This window comes from Sceloporus occidentalis, unplaced genomic scaffold (assembly GCF_023333645.1).
Source record: "Sceloporus occidentalis isolate IW3139 unplaced genomic scaffold, rSceOcc1.0.p SCAF_3, whole genome shotgun sequence".
In the NCBI taxonomy this organism is placed as follows: Eukaryota; Metazoa; Chordata; class Lepidosauria; order Squamata; family Phrynosomatidae; genus Sceloporus; species Sceloporus occidentalis.
The window spans coordinates 185,993,663-186,021,269 of NW_028316983.1; the positions used below are offsets into that span (position 1 = coordinate 185,993,663).

Genomic DNA, 27,607 nt, shown 5'->3' on the forward strand with positions numbered 1-27,607 from the left:
AGGAAGGAACTGTCAAAACCATCTCTGAGCATTCCTTGCCTAAGAAAACCCTATGACAATCACAGGGTTGCCATAAGTCAACAGAAGACAACTTGAAGGCACACACCCACATAAAAAAGAAAAATAAGCTGAGTGTGAATGATCATGCTTGAGTTATGAACAGCATATTGCAGTGTAAACACTATATCTGTACTGACACAGTCAATGGATGCTCAGGAAACATAATGATATTAGATAGTGCTAAAGCTTCACTAAATTGCTTTGTAATTGTCTTCATTCTTTTTTGTCTGCATAATGAAGGCAGGAACATTTCGTAGGAACAGAAAATCCCTTTGCTTCAATGAAGGACATATCTGAACAGATTAAGTCAGCAGTGCTTTTGAATCTGTATCTATAACATCACTTTAGCTATTTTGAACCATGAAATGATAATAAAGCAAATTGCAGTGTTCTGAGAAAACCAGCAGCCATCTGCCCCCGCCCTGTCTCATGAGAAAAGCTTTTGTTCAAGCATCCCTAGTGGATCTGACTTTCATTTATGAAAATCTGAAGAAACACATACCACTACAAGTTTTAACAAATAATTCTATTGCCCAATAGACCTGTGATAAGCCCAGAAATCATGATTTTGCACATACAATGTGGGAAATTATTTCAGCACTTTACAGCATAAACTAGAGGTGGGGAGGTGAAGATCCGGGGTGTGTGTGTGTCTTATTTCCCAGGGTGGATTTTTTTTTTTTTGGGGGGGGGGGAAGAAAATGACATGACTTTTCCTCCTGTAAACTTAAGGAAAGAAAAATGGGATGAAAGCTTAGGAATCATCCATGACACTGATGATTGTCCCCAACCTTCAAACAACCCCATTGGGCAAAGTTTCTCAAATGTGTCATGAATCTGGTCCCTTATTTAATCCAATTACATACAGTGCTGTCACTTTAGATTTCTGACAGATATTTAATAGGATTATTAGATGATTACGTGTTGGCCCAGAGAGCCGCTTTGTAGTTCCTATATTATCAAGCACTGGAAGCCAGATGTGTGTAATGTTTTGATTGAGATTTCTTAAAGAGTGTCAGATATTTGGATGATAATTGTGCTTTAAGGAACAAACTGTCTGAAACATTTGGAGAGACTGTGTGCTCCTCCAGATGGGGAAGATGTGTCAAGAAGTCGCTGGAGGTATTTGTTGCTGTAGTTTTCAGGGGTTTTTTTTAAAAAAAATAATCACATGGTATTTTTGTTTTCCTGATCTATTTTCAGGCAGTTCTTGGCTTCAGCTCTAAGTTTTTATTCCCAAAATTATGTTTCATGGCTTTTCCTTCTTTTCACCTTTGTCTATTTAATATTGATTTTAGAGAAGTAGCACCCTAGAGTATTAGTGAATTACAGAACTGTCATTTTTACCCTGTAACACTATCACTCCAAAAGAAAAAATCATAGAGGAAAAAATTGGCTCTTCAAACCATAGGACCACCCCTCAATCCCAATTAATCACACCTCCAAGTATTAGAAAACTTCAGAATAGCCCTAGAACAGATCCAAGCAGTTCCTGTATACAGTAATAAGCAACCCCCCCAAAAAAATATGAATGAAAAAGGGCACACTGACATAGAATGAATGGGTGCAGAGGTAACAACAACCTGCGAAGCCCAATGAACTATATTGTGAGAGGGCATCCTTCTTTAGACCAATCTGAATGAGCCCACTTTTTCTCTCATGGCACAAAGGTTGTTGTTCCTATGAGAAGCTTTCGCTGGACAATTATGAGGACGACAATAATTATGAAGAGGTTTTCTGTTTCAAACTAAAAATTGTTGCACAAAGTGTACTTAGTAATAACAAGAATGTTTCATTCCTTTTCAGTATTTTACCAAAAAGGAGATCATTTGTTGGCTTTCAATATTTGAAATTAGCTAATTTTATCTCATTTAAAGGTAGCACATTTTAAGAGTGTAATGGTACTTTCCAGGGGATTTGTAAGGTTTTCTGAGTAGCTTTCTTTCATGATATTATGGAATGTACTTGTTGTAGGAGCATAGAAGGAGCTTTCTGCTGTGTAATTATTTTGGGGTGGCTGAGGCTTTTATGTGAATTTCTCCATCCTGAGTCAATCTTTAGAATAACTGCCATCGTTGACATGTTTCCCCCAGAAGCTGTCAAAGATAATGACTAGAAGTTGTGTATGTGAGCCCTTTACCTTTTTTCCCACACTTTTCTTCTAAATAAGAAAGACCCAATATGTGACTACTAAACTTAGGTGAAGGGAACTGTGATGGTGTCAATGGAAACATCATCACCCTCCCCTTTTGGACAGCATTTTGATTGTTTCCCCTTGTCTGACATATTTTGTATAAATTATTCTTAGCCTTTATTATTCTTATCCTTTCTTATTCTTTATTGTCATTTAAAATTGCAAATTGGATATTTGAGTTTATCTGTATATTTGATGTTCCCTAAGAAATGGCATTCCAGAATTTTGCTGTCATTAATTTATGTTGTTGACTATAGCAGAGAGATACTCAAATTAATAAAGTCTTCTTATGCACTGAATTGGACTAGACAGGGTCAATGGCCTATAATCAATTAAAGACTGTTCTTGTGTAACATCTTTTCATTTAAAAATAGTTTACCCACCATTTTCTTCAAACTGCAAATATAGTGTGAACTGCCCCAAACCCTTTTAGTATCTTTTATTCCACAATTTTTTTTCTAAAATTGTCTTCTGTTGATTGCCTATTGCTTCCTGTGTTATTTGACATATCATTTTCTATATTATTCTAAGAGACCTAGAAAAATATTAACAATTTAAAAAAAGATTAAAATGTATAATAATTATGGAAATACTAGTGTATGGCAAACAGACAAAGAAGTTATGGTAAAGAAGTAATGTAACTACAGATAAAGAAGTAATATAACTACATTACATTACAGTTTCAATTTAACATTGGAAACCTGTACTTCTTTTGCAGTTTAACTGTAAATGTAAATGATGGAGGAGTAATATTGTGTGGTTCATGTGTGGGCTTGTGTTTTACCTTGTTGAATCAATGTTGTGGTGGACAGGAAGAGAGGGTGCTATGTGCTACCACAAGGCCATGCTTTTAGCATTATCATGTGTGTTTTTTAAAAACAAAACAAAAACTCTTTTAAGCACTAAGGAAAAAAATATGAGTGCAACTGTAACTAACTACTGCTTGTAAGTCCTTTTTTTAATTGCTACCATCTATCTTAAAACACAAGAATTATGTGCAGTTGGAGAAGCATTAAAACTTATATGAAATGGTTGACAAAGGGATTGTTTATATGACATATATACATTAAATTCCCCCATCCTCGGGCTGACTGAGTGCTGTTTACACTACATAGCCCCCAAAACTCAATTTGGGTCTGGGCTGTTTACACAATACCTGGATCCAATTCACTTTTTCTATACCCTTTGTCTCATTTAAAAAAAAACAACTACCTTTTGCTCCAGGTTTTACAGAAAACACAGAGGAAAATGCAGCAACAATGGGGCCACACAGTCTGTGCAAGTGCCACCAATTGCTCTGAGATCAGAGTGAGGCGGTTAACTTGTTTTGACCTTGTGGCAGCGGCAGTGGTAGCTGGCTTACATGGACTCCATAGGAAGATAGCTGCCCATCATTGCTGCATTTTACTGCGGCAGGTAAGGCAGGAATTTGGGTGAAGTTTTGGGGCAGAATACTCCAGGGGGAGTCTAGTGTATCCTGGCAAATGGAGACAAGCCCAAAATCAAAATGAATGAAAACCAATTAAAATGAATGGATTGTGTCTTCAAGTGATAGAAATGGAATCTAATTCAGTAGTTCTAGGTATAATACTGGGCATGAAGGAGTAAACAGAATGCTTTATTTTTGTTGTTAATGGTGGAAGATCTTGGAAACAGCAGAAAATAATTATGGCAATTTTCAGTCCCAGTTGATCAGAGCAGGACATAACTTGGTGGCACAGTGCCTTTAGGCAAAAAGCTTAAATGCATTCACATAGAGCCTAGTGCAGCTACTGCGACCATTTTGTCTATCAAGGCTAGATTGGTAGTGGGGCAGGCAGACATGAGTAAACATTATTCATTGCATTAAATATATTTAAGGAGTTACCTAGGGTTAGTGTCACCCAGTGCGTTAACTCCCCACGTTGACCTACTCCCATACTGCACACATACAGAAATCTTAGCACTGTACTAATTTACTCATAAATTGTAATTCCCATATATCACTGAATCTAATCATAATAGTTGTGACATAAACAACTGCCAAAATTGAAATCATCTTTAAATTACAGTATCATACACACAGAATAAATGTGTTTACATATATATAGTTTCATGTGAGTAAAGTGAACATTTGGTAAAATGTGATGTTTTTAAAGAAAAGTTAAAAATAATTTTAAAAACATTTTTTAAAAATTAAATTTTGAATTTTGAAATTGTATTTAAAAGAAAAAAACTGGGGCCTCTCCTTTCTCCTTCCACTGATCCTCACTCCATTCACACCAATATATTCAGCATTAAAGAGATATAGGCAAACACCACAGTATGTTTCTGCCAAAATACAGATGTTTGAGGAGCAGTGGTGTCAGACCTCCAGTCCTTAGGGTGTCACCTGATGGGGCACCCCCTAGTGATGCTACTGAATTTACCAGTCATTACATTTGTTTGTTTCTTTTTCAAAATAGGTTATACCCTCATTACTTCCAAAATTAAAGTGTTGCATGTAACTTTATAACTTGCAATATATTACTTTCATGATCTAGTGATTTTATGTATGATTTGCTTTTATGGATGGTCTGGTTTGTTCTTCTTGCAAGGGTGAAGTTTCCTTTGAAGAGAGGGTAGTGGTTGAGGCAGGCATGTTAAAACTAAGAAATCACAGTGTGCTATTCCTTGCAAACTTATTTCGAAGGCTGAACTACAAGAAGAATGTATTTTAAATCTGATTTTTTTTTCAAACAGGTTTTGCAAACTACTGGTATATCTGAAAGCAAAACACAAAGTATCCATACGCATACCCAATTTGAAATAAACTTCACTGACTTCAGTGGGATCTATTTCCAAATGAATTAATTATTTGTTTGCAAATATATAAGAAGTTCTCTAAGGTCTAAAACACACTCCAGAAATAATCTGGTTTGAGACCATTTTAAGTGTCCTGGCACAGTGCTAGGGAATTCTGGGAACTGTAGTTTTGTGAGACATTGAGCTTTCTCTGTCAGAGAGCTCTGTTGCCACATTAAACTATAATTCTCAGGATTCCTTAGCAGTGAGCCAGAGCAGTTAAAGCAGTCTCAAACCAGATTATTTGTGCAATGTATTTTGGACCAAAACCACTTTGTCATATAAAGAAATCATTTGCCTGCTCATTTCTACTATACCTGCTAAAACGTTTTGCTTTAACCTTTGTAGTGGGTGATTAATCAACTGGTTAGTCCTTCATCTTCTTGTGTAAAACCAGGTTGCCAAGTCAGAAGCATATCACCTGACACCTGGTAATATTACAGCAGGCAGGGCCTGAAAATATTATTAGGCATGATACATTAAGCATCAGTCACAGTTACTCAGAACATGGCATTCGAATTTTAAAAACAAACAGGACCTTAATGAATGAGAAGAGGACAAGAAAGAGATGGACTAGGGAATGAGCATAGGAGTTGTGAGCAGGTGAGAAGTAAAAAGAAGACAAGAAAGAGATAAAAAGAAGGGAAGGAGAAGGTATTTAGCCAAGAGTCATGGGCAGGAGAGCAGAAGTTAAGAAAGAGATGAGAAATCAATAATTAAAAGAGGATGGTAGAAGAAAGATATTCATATTCAGCTTTTTATTAACAACCCATTTCCATTACAGACCAAGAAGGGAAATGGTACCACAGCTTATATCATTTAGGGTAAGGTTATATTCACTAATGAATATAGTTAATGTGTCTAATAATGACCAATGCCCATTTCAGAGAAATGAAGCTGCTATGGTAGGTGAAGAAATTTAGAAAAGAGAAATAGGTATGTGATTAACAACTTTACCATTTTGCAGCTGTGAATAGTTTCCCTGTAGCTCCCCTCCCTCCTGACAGGCTTCAATTAAACAAATATGTTGAATGTTTAGTGGGAAGGAATGCTTAGAGATAATTTGAAGAGGAGAATTTGGTTCCTCCTTCCTTCTATTTAGCTACTACTAACTGGATACTTCTGAAGTGGATAGTTTCTTATTTTGTAATGTTATTGTTATTTATTTATACTACTGTATAAAGAATTACTCATGTTTCTCTGTGATCCCTTGTGAATAGTGTTCCCGACTTACTAGAAACACAGTTTGTGGTTCACAACACCATGCGAAACCTGTGAGCCACCATTTTGTGGTGACTCAGCTTTCCCTTCTTTGCAGAACACTTTTCTCTTTTTGCAGACTTTGGGGAAAAAGTGGGAAGTTCATCCAATAGATTTAAATGGAGGTGGGATCTGAGGAAGCTTAGTGAAATGTTCACTCAAGGCTGCTCTCCAGCTATATAAGCATCCTTGGGAGGATCCCAGCTTTAATCTGTAATCAAATGTCATATAGTAGCAGTTTGTTACATTTGTCTGGATTTATCACAACTTTAGGTAATTTTAGCATGAGTTCTGGATCTAGTTAGTTGAGTTCTGGATCCCGTTGGAGGCTCATCAGGCACAGCTGGAGGTCCACTTAAGGCACCTTGAGGCAAGAAATGGAGCTAGACTCGGGTCAGGGGCTGGTGACTGTCCCACACAAGATGTTGGGGGAGTCACACAGTATCATCTGTCCATGTAAACTCCAACATCTATCATTCCAAAGTTACTCAGCAGTTGGGCTGTGATAATTGGTCTTTATCTGCTGGCAGACAGGTATGCCAGTGCATGCATCCAGATCCATACTGGGACCAAGTTTTTTCAGCTATAGTTGATAAACTATTGTGGCTTTTTTCTTTCTTAGTCAAAATGTCAGTTGTGTTTATTTCACACATGGAGGTGCATTTTCCATTGAGTCTGCAAAGATGTTTGGCTTAATGCATTATTATTATTATTATTATTTAAATAAATAGATAGTTAATTGACCTAGTCTTTTGACAGGAGACTTCTAATATTTTGAACTGGAAAAGTAGGACAGTGCTAATATTGAATTCATGTAGTAGCATCAGTAGCAAATAAGTGAAACTTGTTCTATGTATTGAGAGTGTGGAGACTTGCCATCTGTATTTGAACTTGTCATATGTCTTGGGGGTTGCAAGGTTGAAAATGATTTTTACCTGTAAATGTTTGGATTCTTTTAAATGTAAATCATTGCTATGTTTAGAACCGCACTGGATGAATCACAGCAATTGATGTTGACAGTAGTGTACAAAACTGCCAGAACAATCTCCATATCAGCTGTAACAGAGGCTTACACTGAATATTTTTGTCCATGGGATTCTTCTCTTGAATCTAAGTGCAAGTGAGGAAAAGCCAAAGTTTATTATGATAATAAATCCATTTCTCCTGTTTCTAATTGGAAGTCTGAAATGTTACAGACTAAAAGCTGAATATATTTGCAAACTTTAGTTTAGCATCATCCTCATTTACAAGCCACTTCAGACAAGAGCACAAGTCAGTTTTATACTAATTTACTCACAATATTTCCTTGAACTTTGCAGAAATTTGTGGACAGATATTGTATTTGGGTCACAGTTCTATATCTGCTTAGATAGAGCAAGATGAACAATGTTACTTAGATCTAAGAAAACATATACTGTATAGAGAAATTTTCTTTACTGCCATTTCTGTAGGCTTTGCTAATAGGTCTGCATATTTTTTGTTCATTAATTAGACTGGTGCTCATCCTACGCCAAAGACAAAACACATATAATCTGTTAATAGCGATTTTTAAAAGCTCCATTTGGCTATACTCAGAGTGGGATGGGATTGGATATTTTGGATTTTTTACATCAGATTGAGAGAGGTATAAGTATTGGAAAAGTATTCAACACACACACACACTGACTTTTCCACATTTTGTTGTGTAATAACCTAAAAGTAAAATTGATTTAATTCACATTGTTACCATTCCACCCAGCATTGTGTATTATGGCACAAAAGTTATGTAAACAAAAACAAACTAGCATTTGTTGGTTGCATCATGCAGTTGCTCCTCTGAGCCAATATTTGGTAGAAACACCTTTGGTGTATATGAATCCTGCAATATTTGCCTATTCCTCTTACAAAATTACTCCGGCTAGATCAGGTTGCAGCTACATATTCTCAATCACATTGAGGTCTGGTCTTTGATTGGTCAATTCTGAGATATTTGGGTACTTGTTTGAACTTTTTAAAAACGGTTGTATGTTTTTATGTCATTTTATACTATTTTTGGCTAGTTTTATTAATTGGTTTTTTAAAAATTATTGTAAAATCTTTAAGCCACTGTGCTTAGCTGTGAGCCACTGTGGGTTCTTTTCTGGGAGAAAGGTAGCATAGAAATTAATTAATTAATTAATTAAAATAGTTTTAAAACTATTCCAGTGTTACTTTCTCTCTGTTTGGAATCACTGTCCTTCTGAAAGGTGAACCCTCCTCCTCATTGTAGGTTTTCCTCTATAATTGCCCTGCATGTGGCTCCATCCATCTGCACAACTTCATGCTGCCATCACTAATACACCACTATAGAAATTATGTTCTGAGGGCATTAAGCAGTGTGGGTTTTGAGCCACATGTAGCATTAAGTGGCAAGGCCCAAACATTCAGCTTTGGTTTCATCAGACAAGAGGACTTTTCTCCACCTGTTTTTGCAAGCTCCAAATTGCCTTTGTTGTTGTTACTTGCCCTCAAGTCAATCTTGACTCATGGCAGTCCTGTGGATGTGACATTTTTAAAACCCTCTGTCCTCTATTGCTCTGCTCAGGTCCTGTAGATTGAGACCCGTGATCTCCCTGATTGAGTCCATCCATCTGGCGTGTGGTCTTCCTCTCTTTCTGCTGTCTTCTACCCTTCCTAACATCATTGGCTTTTCCAGTGATTCATGCCTTCTCATGGTATGCCAGGCAGGGCTCCAAGGTCCACTCAGCCTTCCATCTGTTTGTAGGTCAATAAAATGAGTACCCAGCTTGCTGGGGACAGTTGGCTTACACAGTGTAAACCACTTAGGGAGTGCTAGTTCACTGATAAGCAGTATAGAAATATACTTGCTATTGCTATTACTATTGCTATTGCCAAATTATGACAGCTTCAATATCATCTATGAGTTTATTTCACCAATGGATTTCTTCTTGCCACTCTTCTATACCTCCCAAGTTTGTAGGATATCCAGATGATAATTTTCCTATAGACCTTTTCTGCCATTTCAGTTGTGGCTATCTTCAGCTCCTTCAGAGTCACCATTGGCCTCCTGGTTGATTCTCCAGCACCCTCCTTCCCTTGCTGCCAACTTCTTTATTTCAGTCTCAAAGGTGCTACAAGATCTCTCTTATCCTCCTTACTTTGTCTTTGAGTTCTGGGTGAACCATATTATTTCCTTTTTGTAGTCATGGATTTAAAGGTGCACCTGGGAGTGTTCTTTGGGATATTTTAAAAGAGCTGACCTTGATAGATGCTTCTGCACAAAAGTAACTGAGTATTTTTTGGAACTTGGTTTTCATTATTTCATTTGTTGAGAGATATACTCTCCAGCATACTCTGAGGCTTTGAGAAACAGGTCTATTTAATCTGAGATCATATGGTACTGGAATTGCACACAAGAGGACTCCATTCAACTACTTCTGTGATTTCTGGAGCCTGCTTATATAGGCCTGTCATAGCAAATAACTTATGGAACCAACAAGTTCCAGTTTATTTTTGTTTACTTTTGAGCCACAATAAAAATATTTTGCACCTTCGCAGTGTTGAGTATTTTGTGTACATCAATCTCAGTGGTAAGAAACCCAGTTAAATCCATTTCAGTTCCAGACTGTAACACAACAAAAATCTGGAAAGGTCAAAGGGTGGTGGTGGTAATATTTTTATAAAGCACTGTAACAATATTTTAATTCAAAGCCATATTTTAGTAAGAATAGGATCTTTCTGTATAGTTAATGGAGAAAAGAACTGCAGCAACAGGAGCACAGTACTTTGGAATAGATGCACTTCCCATTATATAAAATATCATGTATTGATTCTAGATGCGGGAACATCCAAAGCTGAGACAAAGTCTTATCTGATGAAGGCATATACAGTCAGCCCTCTGTATCCATGGATTCCTTATCCATAGATTCCTTATTCCTTATCCATGGAAAATAATTATATATATATATATATATATATATATATATATATATATATATATTCCAAAAAGCAAACCTAGATTTGGCCATTTTATATAAGGGACATGATTTTCATATGCCATTGTATATAATGGGACTTGAGGATTCACAAATGTTGAGGTATCCACTGGAGGCCCTGGAACCAAACCCCAGCAGATACCATGGTCCCACTGTCTGATCCTATTCTAAGATGAACTGCATCACTTTTTAGGCCAGGTGAGGAACAGAGATTCCCAGAAACAGGTACCTGAAGTGGCTGGCAGGCAAAGGTTTCTGGATTGTCTGAGCCACATATGTGCTCATAGAGACCTAGTTCTTTGCCTCATCAACACAAGAATAGTGTCAGATTATATGTTTGAGACTGCCCTCATTAGATGACACTTCTCCTTTAGTTGTCAATCTATTAACTCTTCTTTCTTTGTCAAAGTCTTGCCTCACTGATCTTTCATGCAACCTTAAAATTTATGTATGGACCAACTCTGATTCCAGGCTCTGCCAGAACAATATTTGGTAGACTTTGGAAAGCCAATAACAGTCTTGATATATGTTAAATATGCTTGCTATCACCACATCAAAACAAGTGTGTCAGCCTCAATATTAGAATTCCTCTGACCCGGCACCACCTGGTTCTTGTCTTCTTACAGTCTAAAGTTTTTGTTAATTTAGTTAAAATGTCTTTGAAAAGACCTCATGAGTTTTCTGTAGAATAAGCAGACTCCCTCAGCTTTTCTGAAAGCATATCATACTCTTTAGTGTTGTATTTAGATATCATGAGGGGTTCTTTCAGTACTTTTGTTAAGCCTCTTTAACACACCTTGAATAGTTTTTGAAGTGGGATCAAGAATAAAATTAATTCCTGCATTTGCAGTCTCTGGAGGGGAAAGAGTGATGGTAACACTCGGAAAGCAACCTAAGCTTTGCAATCAGCAAGCCATCCAGTTCCTGTGTGTATTTACTACCTACACATTGTTTTAATTGAGGCTCTGCTGTATTCCATAAAAGAAACAAGTCTGTATTGTTTATGTGAAAGAAAAAAGAACACTTTAGCCAACATTGTTAAAGATGCGGAATGTCTCTAGTATAAAATATCAGGATATTTTACACATTCATTTTTTAAAGTGTTCAGTGCTGAAGTTTCTGTTTTTTGATTATATTTTGTAAAGGGATCAGATTCTAGATTAAAGAACAAAAATATTTTGATATAGGCCAGGCATCGGCAACCTACGGCCCGCGGGCCGGATCAGGCCCGCTGAGGCCTTCGGACCAGCCCCAGGCCAGTCCTGCCGCCGCCATAACTGTGGCGGCGCCTTTGGCTGCTTATGTGGCCAGCCATCCACCCACCTCCTCCGCCTCCACAGCCCCCGGGAGTTCCTTGCCTGCCGAGCTTGTGTGTGCGCGCACGCATGCGCGCAGGGGGCTCACAAAGAGCAGCTCCTTCCCTTGAGGCTGGCTGGCCAATAGGAAAAGGCTGGGGACGGGGCTGTTTCCAGCCCCAGTTGACCATTGGCCAGTCCCAATGGGAAGGTATGGCTTCCCAGGAGGAGGAGGAGGAGGAGAAAGAGGAGGAGCACTGAGCTCAAGCCTCTCATGGGCGAGCGGGAGGGAAAAGGGCCATTTCCGGGTGCTGTTTGGCGCCGAAAATGAAAAGAAAAAGGAGGAGGTAGGTAGCCATTTCCAACATGTATCTTCCTCTCCTGTATTGTTCTTGGCCCCATCTCTGTGTGCCTTTTTATTTTCCTGCCCTGTGTATTGTTGTTGTGGTTGTTGAGTGGATTTTTGGCTCCATCTGTGTGTGTGCCTTTTTATTTTCCTGCCCTGTGTATTGTTGTTGTGGTTGTTGAGTGGGTTCTTGGCCCCATCTGTGTGCATTTATTTTCCCTTTTCTGTATTCTTATTAACCAAGGGCAAATTCACTTCTTGTTAAACCACCTTGACATGTTCAGTATGCATAGCCATGTTACCCCATGTTAAGTATTAAACCCAAAGGGTTTGGTTATGCAATAAGCTTCTCTGTCAGGGATGCTTTGATTGAGAGTTCCTGCATGGCAGGGGGTTGGACTGGATGGCCCTTGTGTCTCTTCCGACTCTATGATTTTATGATTCTATGAAATTTGCAAGAACCCATGGTATATAAAGCCACGTGAAATGCTCAAATGTGCTGTCATGTGTGTTTTGGAATGAAGAGGGGGGTGGTTTGGCCAGAAAGGGAAGTACATTTCTGCTATCTGTCTAGGAATAATGCCAAAATGCCCTCCATTTTGATCATGCCTAAAAATAGCAGCAACTTTTTTTCGCATGTCCTCCATTTTAAAAATATATCCTACATTTGGAAAAATGTCCTACATCTGTCCCGGTTTGGAGACAAAATTTTTGGCTTCGGCCCCCCAGTAGTCTGAGGGACAGCAACCCGGCCCCCGGCTCAAAAAGGTTGCCTACCCCTGATATAGGCAGTACTCTACACCCTATTGAAATGTCAGAGCAGAGCAGAAAGGTCATCATAAGTTGCCTAGTAAAGAAGACAGAGACATAGATACCCAAGGCATCTTTTCATAATAAATGCAGATTTCTTACCATTATAAATGTGTAAATCAGTTTACTGGTTGGAAAGTAGGCTAGTAATGATTTAGTTTGTATTGTTATAAATATTTTAAATATGTTGACTAAAGCAGTAGCTTACTGGCAGTGGAGATTCTGGCCCGATACACACTGACGCTTTGCACCAGTCTGGACCAAAAATAGGGCTCAGGAGAGTGGAGTGTCCGTACGCTCCCAAGCCCTACCATGTGCTGCGGGTGCCATCTTGGCAGACTGCTGTTTACACAGCTTGCGTGATGATGACATGCCTCGTGTGCCACATTCAAATGTTGCAGCGCAGAAGAGACGTCACAGTGCCACTCTAGGGTGCTTATGGCGCCTTAGCAGCAACAGAGAAAGAAGGCGTGTTTCATGGCTCCTTTTTCCCAGTGCATTGTTGCCACGCCATTTGGTTGGCGCGGCCATGATCCAGGGGGAAAAGGGGCGGCCTCTGTACGCCTCTTTCTCCCAGTCTGTATAGGCCCTCTGTTCCCTACTGCTGGTGGGCACATTTTTTCAATGCAAGCTCAAACTCCTATTTCACTGATATCAAACTGAGAGCAAAAAGCATTATTTTCTATATCTACCTTAACTCTGAATTTGGCTTCATGAAGATGCCTTTTTATGCTATATCTTATTAATCTGTATCATATCCTGTATCATATCACTCTGTCTAAATGACAAAAGCATACCTGTGATAGACATTCTAAAAAAATGGTAAATCCAATGTCAGTCTTGCTTAAAGTAGATCCATTGAAGTGAATGGGACCTGTGATTTATTCAAATCCCCTTGATTTTAATGGATCTAATCTAGGTAGAACTACTGGATTTATCCCAGTGATCTGTTTCTTTCTAGTAAATGCAAAAGACCTTTTGCATTTGAAGACAGTTTGGGATAGCAGCACAGTCCTCTTATTTTTACCCACCATTTATTTTGCTACCTGAACATGATGCAAGCAGAGAGAAATCATTGCCTGAAGCTTGTAGATGTTGGTGCTGCCCATCCAACAAAAACTTTCCTCTGGTGCTTATTTAATAGTATGAATTGTACAAATAGTCATGCTATTTATGCTTTTAACTAAATTCTATTTGCCTAATGTAATTTAGCTATTGTTACGTGTGTTGTTCGATTCATTATTCTTTTTTAATACATGTTTTATGCCAAATGAATTGACATAATTGAACTGAGTGCAACTCCCTAATGAATACCGGCTTATTTTGAATCTAATAACCTTCAAATGACTCCCCCCCCCCCAGAACTGTAGTATAATTACATTTGAGATTAAGTTATTAGGTTCTCAATGGGTGACCTCTTCTCTCATGAGAAAGAAAAAAATAATTGGACTATTTATGTGTCAGATATACATTTTAAAGTATCTGAACATATTCTGGTGTAGATTCAAACCTTAAAAGGCAGTTTTATGTAGACTGCTAACAATACTTTTGTACAATACTGAAAGGACATTAGGTGCTGTAGTGCCTTCAAGTGTGGAATTTATGATGGTCTACCAAAAGGTTTCAAAAGGACTGAAAACTTGATTTAAGCTTTTCCCAGATTTTCAGTCTCTATTGTGTAACAGTCTTACAGAAATATATGCATTTTGTTTCTCCTGTAACCAAATTTATAATGTTGAATCAACAAGCCAATGGCTGGTGAATATACTAGTAGGTCCCAAATGTAGAATTATTTTTGTCATTTGTTTTCCAAAAGTACCTGATCAATAGGATGACTTTTATGATCTTCTTGCAGAATGGGTCAGGTGTGTTCACAATTCATTTTAACAATGGCATAAGGAACATTAACTATTTCTGTACTTTGACAAAAGTGATGAGAGACCTGAGGCACATCAAGCATATAGAAGAAATGACAATGAAGAATATAATTACTGTATATACTCATGTGTATGTCTAAAACTTTTAGGTCCAGTACAGATGGGCCTGAAAGCACGCCCTCGTCACGTGCTAGGGTTGCCTCGGGGCAACACTTCCACACGCCCCTCAACCCTAGCACATGACAAGGGCATCACAATGGCAGCGTCCTGTACACATGGGTGCCTCCATTGTTATGCAAGTGCTGCGCGGCATCTGCACAGTGCCACACGGCGCTTGCGTAATGAGTGCACCAGTGGTGCACTTGTTATGCTGCAGCTGTGGCATGAAAAGAGCTCGCTTTTACTAAGCATGGAAGCTGTGTGGTTTTTGGTGGCTGCAGCTTCCCTTCGGAGGGAAAACAGGTGCCGGCAGGCCGCCCTTTTTGGGCAGTATGTACTGCTCTTTAATCAGAAAATTGACCTGAAAGCCTGAGTTGACTTATCCATTGGTCAATGTAAATACTGTACTTTAACTCTTATAAAAAAGGAACCATACCCTGAGTGTTCCCAAGAATGTATTTTGACTTCCCCTTTACTATCTCATCCATCCAGCCTTTAGTGTAAACACAAACAGTAATGCCTGCTGAAATTTTGTACTGTTTTGGAATTGTTTTCTTTTGCTTCATCCTTTAGATCTGTTATTGCATGCCCCAAGGTTTTACCCTCAACTTATCCATGGGTCATACCAAAACCCATGCTTTTGGCCTCAAAACCTGCCCTACATGAGGTTGATTTATTGTCGGGTATATATGGCATGCTTAAGCACACTGTTTTGAAGTAGCTGGCATAATGAATATAGCCTTGTGGTACATATACATTTGCTCAGAAAATATTTAGTACTGTGATGATAGAACATTTTAAGGCAGTGATGGTGAACCTTTTAGAGGCCGAGTGCCCAAATTGCAACCCCAAACCCACATATTTATTGCAAAGTGCCGTGTTCCTCTGGCTTTCCAGTAACAAATTCTGGCAAACTCTGTGCTGGGGCGATGGCACATGTGCCCACAGAGAGGGTCTGAGTCTATGATGCCATAGGTTTGCCATCACTGTCTTAAGGTGACACACAGGGATGCACTTGAATCCTCTCCCCTTTTATTCAAAGGATGAAAGTGAATTAAAGCCAAGTGCTTTAAATTTGTTGATTTTTTTAAATCAGGCAACATGTAGAAGGAGCTGGGTGCCTTCTTAGAGACTCTGTTGCCATGCAGAATTAGGAGGGGTAGGCAGCTTCTCACATTTAAAAGTAGGGGGGAGCTGAATGGTTTCCCAATGAGTCTTTAAAAAAAACACAAGGTAATGCAAACATTGGAAGTTCCCCTGATTCAGGGAAGCAAGAATAGATTGAAACAGTGTTTTTCTCCTAGTTATTTCTAACTGTAAGAGTCGGTGCCCACATAAGTTAATTCACTGCTATTTTTCTTTCTGCTAATCGGAGTTTTTACTGTGAGTTGACATGAAGCCATTAGAGTGTCATTCAAAGACAGATAAAAGAGAGACTTGATGAGATGCTGATTAGCTCATAGAAAGAATGCATCCATATGTAGTAGTGTGTCTAGAAGATGAGTTTATAAATGACGGCGGGGGAGTGGAACCACCCAACCAGTTCCTAAAATAATTGTATCTGTTTTAGTTGTTTGTGGTATAGATGTATTTTGCTGCAGAGTTGATTATTGCTGATTGTTTCCATCATTGTTTACTGTGCAAACTAAAGTAATTTTTAAAGGGGGGAAATGGTGCTGTTCTGTTACTTTAGTGTTATACTTTTACAGTTCTTGTTTTAATATGTGCCAATGTGCATATAGAAATGTTATCAACCAATGTAAATTATGAAGTTGAAATATACTAATGATAGATGCCGTGGATTCTATACTTCTTTTATGTAAAAACATTGAACCATTGATGAAAGAATTTCCTTAATGTCCCTGATTTTTGTTGCAGCATGGTTGATGGCAACTGTATTTGTGTATTAGAACTGCCACAAGACAGAATTTCTATGGGTTGTCATGCTAACAGCATCAATGATGTTAACTGAATTCAGCTTTTTGGCATTCATAAAGTGCAGAAATGTTTAACACAGTGTTTGCCATCATTTATAACATGATTGATTAAAGTGAAGCAGACTACGTTAGATTGAGGAGTTTATCATATGGCCCCCTCTTTCCTGCCGCAATCACATTGATGAAAGGAAGTTTATAATACTATTTTTGGGACACTCCCTACTGCCTGGCCCCTTGCTCTTTTTTCTGCCCTCATCCTTAACCCTGTCTCCCTGCCTTACACAGCATGTCCTTCACTTCTGTGTGTGTGTAATTTATTTTTTAGAAGCAATTTTGGATTTATGCGAACATTGTTTAGCCACCAAAAAAAGTAGGAAAAAAGGCTACTTTATAATAATAATAATAAAATAATAAATAAATAAATAAATAAATAAATACAATTGATTTATATCCCGCCTCTCTACAAAATGCAATCGAGGCGGCTTACAAGATTAAAATATACAGACCAAACCCTCAACCCCCCCTTAAAATACAATTAAACAATGTAGAATTTAAACATAAAACATATTTAAGAACAATACAAAGCTGTGGTGAAGTCAGAGGTCAGCAATTAGATTTTCCTTCTGTTAGCCAGAGAAATATTCAGGAAAGGCCTGCTGGAAGAGATCCATCTTTATAGCTTTTTAAAAGCTATTTAGTGGTAATGTGACGGATCTCATCTGGCAGGCCATTCCACAGTTTGGGAGCAACACCTGAGAAGGTCCTCTGGGAGGTCGTACACAGCCTTGTTTTACAAGGCTGTAACAAATTTTCCCCCGAGGAACTAAGTGTGCGGGGAGGATTATATGGAAGGAGGCAGTCCCAAAGATAGGTTGGACCCAAGCCACTGAGGGCTTTAAAGGTGATCATCAACACCTTGTACTGGGCCCGGAAACTGATGGGCAGCCAGTGGAGTGATCTTAAGATCGGTGTTATATGGTCTCTTCTGGATGTACCAGAGAACAATCTGGCTGCCATGTTCTGAACTAATTGAAGTTTCCGGACCAAGCACGAGGGTAGCCCCATGTAGAGTGCATTGCAGAAATCAAGGCATGAGGTTACCAGTGCATGTACTACAGTCTCAAGGTCCCTGACTTCCAGGAAAGGGCGCAGCTGGCATATCAGTCAAAGCTGATAACAGGCACTCCTGATTGTTGCATTCACCTGCTTTGCTCTGGAATAGGAAAGGGGAGGAAAATATAGCACTACATGACTCTACAATCCCAGAACTGCCAGGGGCGTTATTTAACACATCTGAGGACTAATGCCGTGCCAGCACTATTGGGAGCTTATTGATGGGGTTTTCCATCCGTAACAAAGTGTGGGCTAACCATGCTTCCAGGACAAGGCAGGAATGAGAGGAGGACAGTGTGTGCAGTAGGTATCGCCAAAGGTGCTATTATCAAACTTGTATGGCAGTTTAAAAGCTGAATGTGATAAAGTCCTGGATAAGTTATGCATTTTGTTATTCCTTTTAGTGAATCCCATGTGTGTGTTTCTGCTAATACAAGTCTTGAAACCAATATGCACAGGAATATTATAGCATCTGCTTATCTTGTTATGTAAAATCTCAACCTGCATAGAGTTCTGATGGGAATATGAAGTAATCACAGGAAGGACACACCCTTGATGCACTTGAGAAATGTAATACCCATTCACTGAAGAATCTCCTACATATATCCAGAACATTCTCTCTTAAAAGACAGCAAAAGACTGCAGTGGGCACTGCATAATCCCTGTGTGCACACTGAAGCTGAAAGAGTAAATGATTAAACAAGATTGCCCAGTTATCTTCATTGATTCAAGACCTTCCTTTATATTTATTTGGAGGTACTGATTACTCTTCTGGACATTTAGAAGACAATTGTAAACAACTGCAAAACCTACTCAAATGAACAGTCTCACTAATCTCTTTCCTACAGAGTCTATATGTCTTGGGATCACTATCCTTCATGAATTCATCTAATCTTTACAATAAAAAAAACATCCAAGCTATCCCGAAGGTGGTGATGTATAATTCACTACAAAAAGTTGTAGTGATAGTCACCAGCACTATTGGTTTTAAAAGGAGAATAGATACATTTATGGAAGATAAGGCTTTCAGTGGCTATTAGGCATTGTGGTTATTTGTTACTTTCAGTATCAGATAATGTTATCATTTGCATAGTGGTTGCTGGGAAACACCATAAAGGTACTTTTGCATGAGAGAACTGCCCCTCCTCTGACCCCCAAAGGACACAGTTGAGCATTCTGAGTAAGAAATTTTAAAAGTTAAAAAAGAAGAAACTGTAAGGGGCTCTGGTGGTGCATGGTATTCTGAGGTAAGGTTGCATAGTGGTGTGTGATGTGCAATGACAGGGCATGTGTGAACCTCAGGTAGCTTGGCCATGCCTTCTACTTTAATTCATGGTGGCCCTGCACAGCTTCAAACTGGAGTTATTTCCCTACTGTACCTAACAATAGGTACTGCACTTAAAAGCATACAGTATATGCTTGAACTAGGGTCCTTTGCTGAATTTGTTTTCAGGTTAGAACATTACACCATCTCTTCCACAATTGGAGCTGGAATCCACTGACACAGAGGATGAAGAAGACACCGTTCAAAAAGTACTCCAAGGATATTCTAAAGGAATTGTTGATCCAGTAGAGGAGTGCCATTGGCCAGTTTTATCCTCTCTCACAAAGTCTCTGTCAGTCTCTTTGCGCGCATGCTCACACACGCACACATCCTTGTATAGGCATTGAGTGAAGGAATATATTCCCCTACCTGTTTCCAGACAGATAGGTCTCATTTATTTATTTTTTTGGTGCACCGTTCCTGGAGGCACTGCAATACTAGGTCGATGCGTGGAGTGGATGGAGCAAGCTCCTATTCCATCTCCCAGCTCCAAAAATCCATTTAATATATAGTCCTCAAATAGAGGACGTATCAGATATTAAACTGATAAGAACAGATGAGATAGGTCTCATTTCTGAGGTCTAACATTAATTTATATTAGTGAAGTACCCATAGCCAGAAGACTAACCAGTCATGAATCACCAATAATAAAACTCTGCCAGCAATTCACAGAAACCAAGTGAGGGAGTATCCAAAGTTAAATAATAATCCAGGGTCTCACCTAGTCCCAAACAACAAGCTGGTAGAGACATTCCAGGGACAGACACCAGCAGATTAGTTACACCCAGAATCCCAGAATCCCAGGAATAGCAGGTTGCAGTGCTCAGAAACAACATTGTTCTCAGAAGCTTTGACTGATCAAATTTAAGCCTTGTATGGGTTGCTTTAATCATAACAAAACTTAATTAAAGATACTCCTGAACTAAATCTTCATGGATGGAGGGCATTGTACATTTTGGTCCACCCTCCCCATCTGATTCCAGGGCCATGCCACCTCCATACAGTAGTGCAGCTTCTTCTAACTCTGCAGGTCTGTGGGCACATGCATTTCCTCATGGAGGGGGGAGGGTAATCCTCATTCTTACTGGAAGATTTTTCTGATGCTAGCAAATTGTGCCCTGTTCCTCAAACACTGTCTTCAGCAGAGCCATGTAACGTCCTACTTCTGAATGGGACAGGCATGCCAACAGCAGAAGAATCTTTCAGTAAGAATGAGGGTAAGCCTAAACAACTGCTCTCTATGAAGATGCTGCTTGAGACACTCCTTTTACTATACGACTGCTAAAACTCACATTTGGCTCAAATGAATTGCCCAAGTCATCCCCTTCAACATTTTCTTGGGAGTTAAGCATTAAATGATTTTAACCAAACACTTGTATCCTATACATAGGAGTCTCCTCTGTTTTAATAACTATCACAGCGATGACTAATTTAAATTAAGGGCATTGTATAGGAAGTGGGATCTTCTACCCTTATCTACCCCCATAGTTTCTTACATCACTCTAAAACTGTAGCACTAGTAGAACTTATTTTTTTTGGCAGAAAACTACTGTGAAGGAAAGGGTTAGAAATCCACACACATTCTCCCCATGGTACAGGTCTGATCTGGAGTGAGGGCTCCCCTAATAGTACTGATAGTGGTGATAGTGGTGCTAATTATGAGCAAATTATATCTATTTTCAGTCTTTTAACCAGCCCCACAGGAGTGATGATATCCATGGTCCTGACCATCTACACTTATTTTCTGAACTCTTGCAATTCTTGGCTGGTATATCTCTGCAGACTCCAGCCTAGAACAGCAACCTGGTATGGCTATTGTCTGTCCGTCCTTGAGCTTTCCCTTCCTTAATGGCTAAGCTCCTTTGGGTGTCACAAGGCAATTTATGACTTGGGAGCCTTATAAACGAATAAGCTGAAAAGGGGCCAAGTGGCCTGGACGTCATTGATATAAAAGCACATCTAGCTTTCCTGCAGAGCACTGGGTATTACAAGGGCCCGAAAGGATCACCTTAGCAAGAAATGTACTCAGAAAATCAAGCTAGAAAAACAATTCTAAATTGAGCTCAAATGAAAGGACAGTTAAAAGAAACACATGCAAGCGTTAGAACTGGGAAGAACAGTGGAGTGGCAATGTTCATATTTATTGACCTGATTCGTCACAGATATTCTGTTATAGAATTCTCCAAATAAAGAGTTATAAAGGGATGTTTGAAGTGTGAGCATGCAAACAGCCTCCGGTGTCTTATCAAGCATCATGGGAGCTTGATAACCCCATGTTCAGCTAAAAATGTTTGCAAAGCCCTCTGCAGATGTTTATCCTCAATGTGTAAAAATCTTTGATACTACTGTGTTGGTAGGGACATGTGGGGAGTGGGTATGTGTACCTGTGTTCAGACCATCTATTTAGTTATCCATGCATTTAGACAAATGTCTTAATCAGGCTAGAAAGAGAAACCACAGAGGCTGTCCAACTTTGAATGATAAAGAAAGACAGCAACAGCAGCAGCAGGTGCTTAATCAGGAAGACATAGACTAACCAACTAGTGTGAGCCATGAGAGCAGGCACTGAGTACAAAGGAGTTGGGTTTATACTTCTGGAAAGAGAGCAGTCCTCATGAAGTTGATGCACCAGTGAGTAATAAATAGCAAGGACTGTCCCTGACAAGCATGTTTCAATGCTTCCCTTCATCTAAATTGGCCTGAGAGAAAGAAATACGGGTCACAAAGCTTCACTGTCTCATGATGGCCTTGGGCATACACCTATCATTGCCGCTGTTTCTACAGTCCTAGGGAGGATAGTAGGCAGTCTGGAGCTGAAATGAATTTTTGGGTGGCCAGCATCTTGATATCACAGCAATTTTGGACAGATTGCCATCTAGGGAGGCATTTGTCCCTCAAGAATTTGATGGCCCCAGTCTGTGCTTGTGCTTCAACAGGCTCCTGATAATCCTTGGAGAAAGTCTTAACAGAGCCCAGGTATAGGTGGGTCCTACCAGAAGCCTAGGTGTCCGAAAAGGCTTTGATGTAATGCTAGAAAGTACAGATCCATGCATCAGTTAATGTATATTGCCTGAACACATCAAATTGTAATAATACTCTGGTGCCATATTGTAATAAACTCACTTGTGGGCACTAAACAATAAAATGCAAAAACAGTAAATGAAAGAACATTTTAAAAAAACCCAACACAAATCAGCATTCAGTTTATCAAAATACTTTATCAAAAAATTTCAAGGATTCTGAAGTTTTATTTATTTGTATTGATTTTTTTTTAAAAAAAGTACCTTAGGATGTAAGTAGTTTGGCTTGGGTCCAGGTCATCTGAAAGACTGTATTTTCCCATATGAGCCTGCCCAAGCTTTAAGACCTTTGGGAACGGTGTTTCTATCAGTCCCACAGTCTTCAGTGGCACATTTAGTAGGAACACTTGAGAGGACCTTGGTACGGGGCACATTTGCTAGGAATGTAGATTAAATGCTGCCGCCTTCCCCAGCATGGTGCCCTCTAGATATATTGACTGCTAAAAAAAGAAATGAATGGGTCATAGAACAAACCAAGCCTGAACTCTAATTGGAAGCCAAGATGACTAAACTGAGGTAACTGTACTTTGTATATCTCATGAGATGCCATGAATCATTGAGAATGGTGATAATGCTAAGTGAAGTTGAAGGCAGTAGGAGAAGGGGAAGGCCACACTACTAGTGGATTGTTTCAATCAGGAAAGCTACAGCCCTAAATTTACAAGACCTGGGCAAGGCAGTTGATAATTGGGGCTTTTGGAGGTCTCCCATTCCACCATAAATCAAAATCAAACAGAGCAAATATGAACAACAAGATGTGTTGAACTACAACTCCTGCCATCTCCAAACAGCTTGTGCTCTATATGGCGCTATTCATGAAAACAGAACTGACCTTTTTTTTGGTTCAGTGTGCTGTTTCTAATTTATGTCATGCATAGGTCAGCATAATTTTATTTCACCTGGGCTGGGAAAAGAAATTACATTAGATTCAGTTTCAAAGTCCAACTTTGATATGTAAATCTGCACGCAGTGAGGCTATTGGTGTAAATTTACATGTTGCCCATGATGCTGCAACTGTGCTGAAGCTAAACCACTCTTGGTTTGATCACAGCCAGGATGAGCAACCACTTAGGAATCCCATGTTGCTTGAGCTCATGGAAAAAAAGGTAGAATAGTTGTGAGAAATAGGAGTGGTATTGTGATTGTTTGGTGGCCTTTCTAAAATGTTAAGATCAGCTATAGATACCCTGCTTCATATTCTTTCTTACCTCAGAAAAGATGGGACTCTCAAAGGTTGACACAAAAATATGAAGGCTTTTCATGGGCTGTGCAGCAAGCATTTCACTGGTAGGTCATGTTTTGTTCCTTTGCTGGAGTATATACTCCAGTATCTTATTTATGTACTTCAGACTGCTGTTAAATTGCCAGACCAGTCATAACCTAGCAATACCCCACCCTTTGTTGCTTATTAGTAGCAGGTTGCTTGGGTAGCTGTTTACAAATATTCATAAACTATCTAATAATGAACAATAAAATGGACAGCTGACCATACATATGTGAAATCAATAGGATATTGTTGTACCTTAAGCCACACTGCCTTCAATATGGATTTACTGTAAGTAGGTTTAAGATTCTGGTTTTTATGAATTGTACTGTTTAGTAGTAATATGGGGGTTTTGATTGGGTATTTTTTGTATTTTGTACTTGCTGTACACCACCATGATCGCAGGAATGGCGGTATATAAATGGAATTAATAATAATAATAATAATAATAATAATAATTCAACCCCATAGGGTCCCAGATCCAGTCATTAGTGTTTTTAACCAAAAGATCTCCAACTACATTGCTATGCTTGAGAGCTTGGAAAGCCAAACTCAGGCTAAATCTACATAGGCTAAATAATGTATCCTTACCTGATCCCAGTCCTGCTGGAACATATGGCATTCCTTTCATGTTAATGTGAAAATACTGAGTTTTGATGCCTGGTTGTTGTTGTTTTTAACCTCCAGTTTTCTCTGTCATTTTGGGGAAGAACTGAGTTTTTAAAACATGTGGCTTGACCCTCAAATTGGAATCAAGGTGGAATCAGGGGCATGAAGGGTAGGACCAGGTTGGTTGGTGGTCATCTAGGCCAGGTGATGACCTACCTCACCTTTTCTTTCCTGTCACCAGTGTAGCTCCCTTGTTTGTATCAGTACCCAGAAAAGGTGCTCTTGCCTCTCTCTTTTGGATTTGGTGTTTGTATTCACACACTCATAGGTTGCTATTTCACCACCCCCTCACCGCCATGGGTTTCACTTTACAGAAGCACAGTAGATAATCAAAAAGAATGGAAAGCAAAGGCTATTTGCTTAAGCACATTTGTTCTGAGATTTTTTTTAAAACCTTGCAGTTGCTGCAATCATGTGACCAGGCATAAATTGATACAGCAAACAAATAAACACAGTGCAGGTATAAACACCCACATGCAGTGATCTGGCTACATTGTAGGGGTACTTTCAGGAGGGGGGGGTCCATATGGCTTTCCAAATTGGTGTCAGTTTGGATTAAACCAGGTGTGTGTAGCAATAAAGGGATCAAACCAGGACATACAGCCCTTGTGTAGATTCCATCTCAGTCAGAGGAGACAATTGTAGTGTAGATGAACCACTGGCCTTATTCTGTAAAAAGCTCATGTGGTACATCCCTGTCTATTTTAAAGTGTGTATGTTAGACAGCATTTAACAAATGTATACAGAAATAGTTGAATAGATAATTTGTGAAATAGATAAGAAGAAACACTCTTCCAAAAACACCAAGTATTTTAGTTCTTTATTTGGAATGCCTCAGTTGGACATGATGCTTAAAATGTTTATATATTTTTTTTCTTTCCAACAAAGTATAGCTAACAATGCAGAAATTATAGTGGCATTGACCCCTGCCTCTAGTGTTCACACAGACATGCAAAGAAATAGTACTTCTGTTTAGCACAGAAATAGCAGAAATAGATATTTGTGGAACCTCATAAGTCTTTCCCCCGCAGACACAGTGGATATCCTGTGAGCCATCCAGTACTGTATTTTACAGTTTATTGAGGCAGATAAGAAATACTGTCTTAAAATGATTGCACATGCCTCAGTATGAGTGGCAGAAACAAGCTGCGGTGAGTCATTCCTTCAGTGCTGAAATTGCCACTATCCAGGGGGAGAGGATTTGCTTTGAACAAAACATGTTTCAGCCAACACAGAGAGCTAACATTAGAGAGTTATTAATCAGAGCAGTCAGCCTGAAAGTAGATTTAATTTAAGGATTTAGGGGAGAAGGCAACTGGCATTGGACTCTGAAACAACAAAGATTGGGGAAGGGAATTAGGTTGAACTGCGGGTTTTAGAAATTCTTTCAAATTTCACCTGGGAATAATTTACTCTAAATTTCAATTAATTGTTCCCTACTTATACTTTGGTGTCATCTTAAAGACGCATCAGCATGGTAGCTATAAACTGGAAGAGAGACATATTTTGTATTTAAAAAGCAATATGAAACTTTGATGAACTCCGTATGTGAAATCACGAGTGGGGAACTTGTTTCTGCTGAAGGCTGTATTCCCTCAGGGGTAATCTGTCTGGGGATGTAATGTGGTTGTTGTTGTTGTGTGCCTCTAAGTCATTCCAACTTATTACAGCCAAGCAAACCTATCAATGGATTTTCTTGGCAGAATTTGTTCAGAGGAAGTCTGTTCTTGCCTTCCTTGGAGGCAGAGAGAGTGTGACTTGCCCAATATCAGCCACTGGGGTTTTGTGGCTGAGCATGGATTCAAACCCTAGTCTCCAGAGCCATAGTTCAACACTCAAACTACTACACCATGCTTGCTCTCTTGGAGAGATTTCACCTTTCTCTTTCCCAAAGGATACAATCTGCTGAACAATCAACAGCTTCTGCGAAAATTCTCACCTTCGGTGCACTAACTTGATGCCAAGCTTTTTGTGGAGGTTTTTCTGGGTTATGCAGTAATGCTTCTGAGTAGAGCTATTGTCTTTCCTGAAGCAAAATGGATACATACAGAACCACTGAAGCACTCAATGATTGCTCATATTTATTTGTTTGTTTTTGTTTTTTACACCCCACAAAATGGGGTGTTCAGCACTTACAATTTTTAAAAGTTTGTGTAACAAGACAGTGGCAATAGTAGCTCAGATATGCAGTTTACACAATTTGTGTAATTTAGGCAATTTAGGCAAAAATCATTCACAGAGCCACAATTGAAACATTCTAGAGCTGAATAATTTTGACAGGAGCTTCCCTCTTTCTTCATCCCACCTTAGTAAGCATGGTACTTTCTCTCAGTTCCTTTTCATTCCCTGCATGGGCAGCTTTGATAGCAACATTATTTGTCTTCATCATTCACTAGCTCAAATAGAGAGTTTATCATTTTATTTTCTTGCCTGTTCATTTGCTTATATTTGATGTTTTTTCATTGAAGGAGTTATGTTTTTATTCTCTTTATGGTCATTGGCCTAAAGAATTTTATGGACTTTTAAGGCACTGTTTACATGGGGCACCTCCTGTGGGAAAAATAGCCTTATCAGATACACAATTTGAGTGACTTCTTTGTCTTGTGGAATCCATCTGCTAAGTCCTATTCCATCTGTCCAGGATTCACCAAACAAGATCTTCGTGACTGTCAGTTTAACTTGTATTTAGTGGCATGAAAAGAGGCTTTGAGTGAGGCTGATTCAACAGCTAATAATTATGTCCTGGACACACTAGTATCAGTTTGAAAGAGCAGCTCACTCACTTAAAACTTGCTCTTGCCAATTCAACAAACAATGATGGTTAATGACTCTTCCTCAACTACTTCTGGCCTAGTAGCATTGCTAATGACCACTTTGGTTCAGTATTGGTATCATCTTTAAGGGTGGCAGGTGCCCAGGTGAATGCACATACAGTCAGCAGTAACTGGCAGAGGAAAATCAGCCCAGTCCCAGGATTTACACAGGATTACAGTTGGAAGCAGAAGCATGGTCAGGGCACTCTGAGGTCCACATGGGAAAAGCAGTACTGGGCAGAGTACAAAGCAAGAAGAGAGTTGCTAGATCAGTCTGAGATACATTCTGAAGGTCAGAGATCCACAAAGCAATAGATTTCAAACAATGGGGCAAGGAGGTGCTGGAGCAAGAAGGTCTTGGGGCTGTTTGTCTGCAGCAAGAGAATGGTCTAGGCTGATCTAATTTATTACCAGCCTAGCTGGCTTCATTCCCTCAGTATCCTGTATTTAAAGCAGAGCATGGTATTTCCTGCCTTTTGCTCATGGTATTTTAATTGACTGTGCTCTCCAGGTTAAAATGACTCTGTATTCTCCTGATTTGCAGCTACTGCCCAGGACAGATTAGGCTCTATTTCTGTCAGTGCCATGATAATGCCATCCTCCTCTGGC

At 39.2% G+C, this 27,607-nt stretch overlaps 1 protein-coding gene and 1 pseudogene across 10 annotated transcripts in view; one reads left to right on the plus strand and one right to left on the minus strand.

The window, feature by feature from the left end:
- Positions 1-27,607, plus strand: part of DLGAP1 (DLG associated protein 1) — a 427,607-nt gene that overhangs the window by 51,043 nt on the left and 348,957 nt on the right. The window lies entirely within an intron of this gene.
- Positions 19,577-19,807, minus strand: LOC149317219 (U2 spliceosomal RNA; annotated as a pseudogene).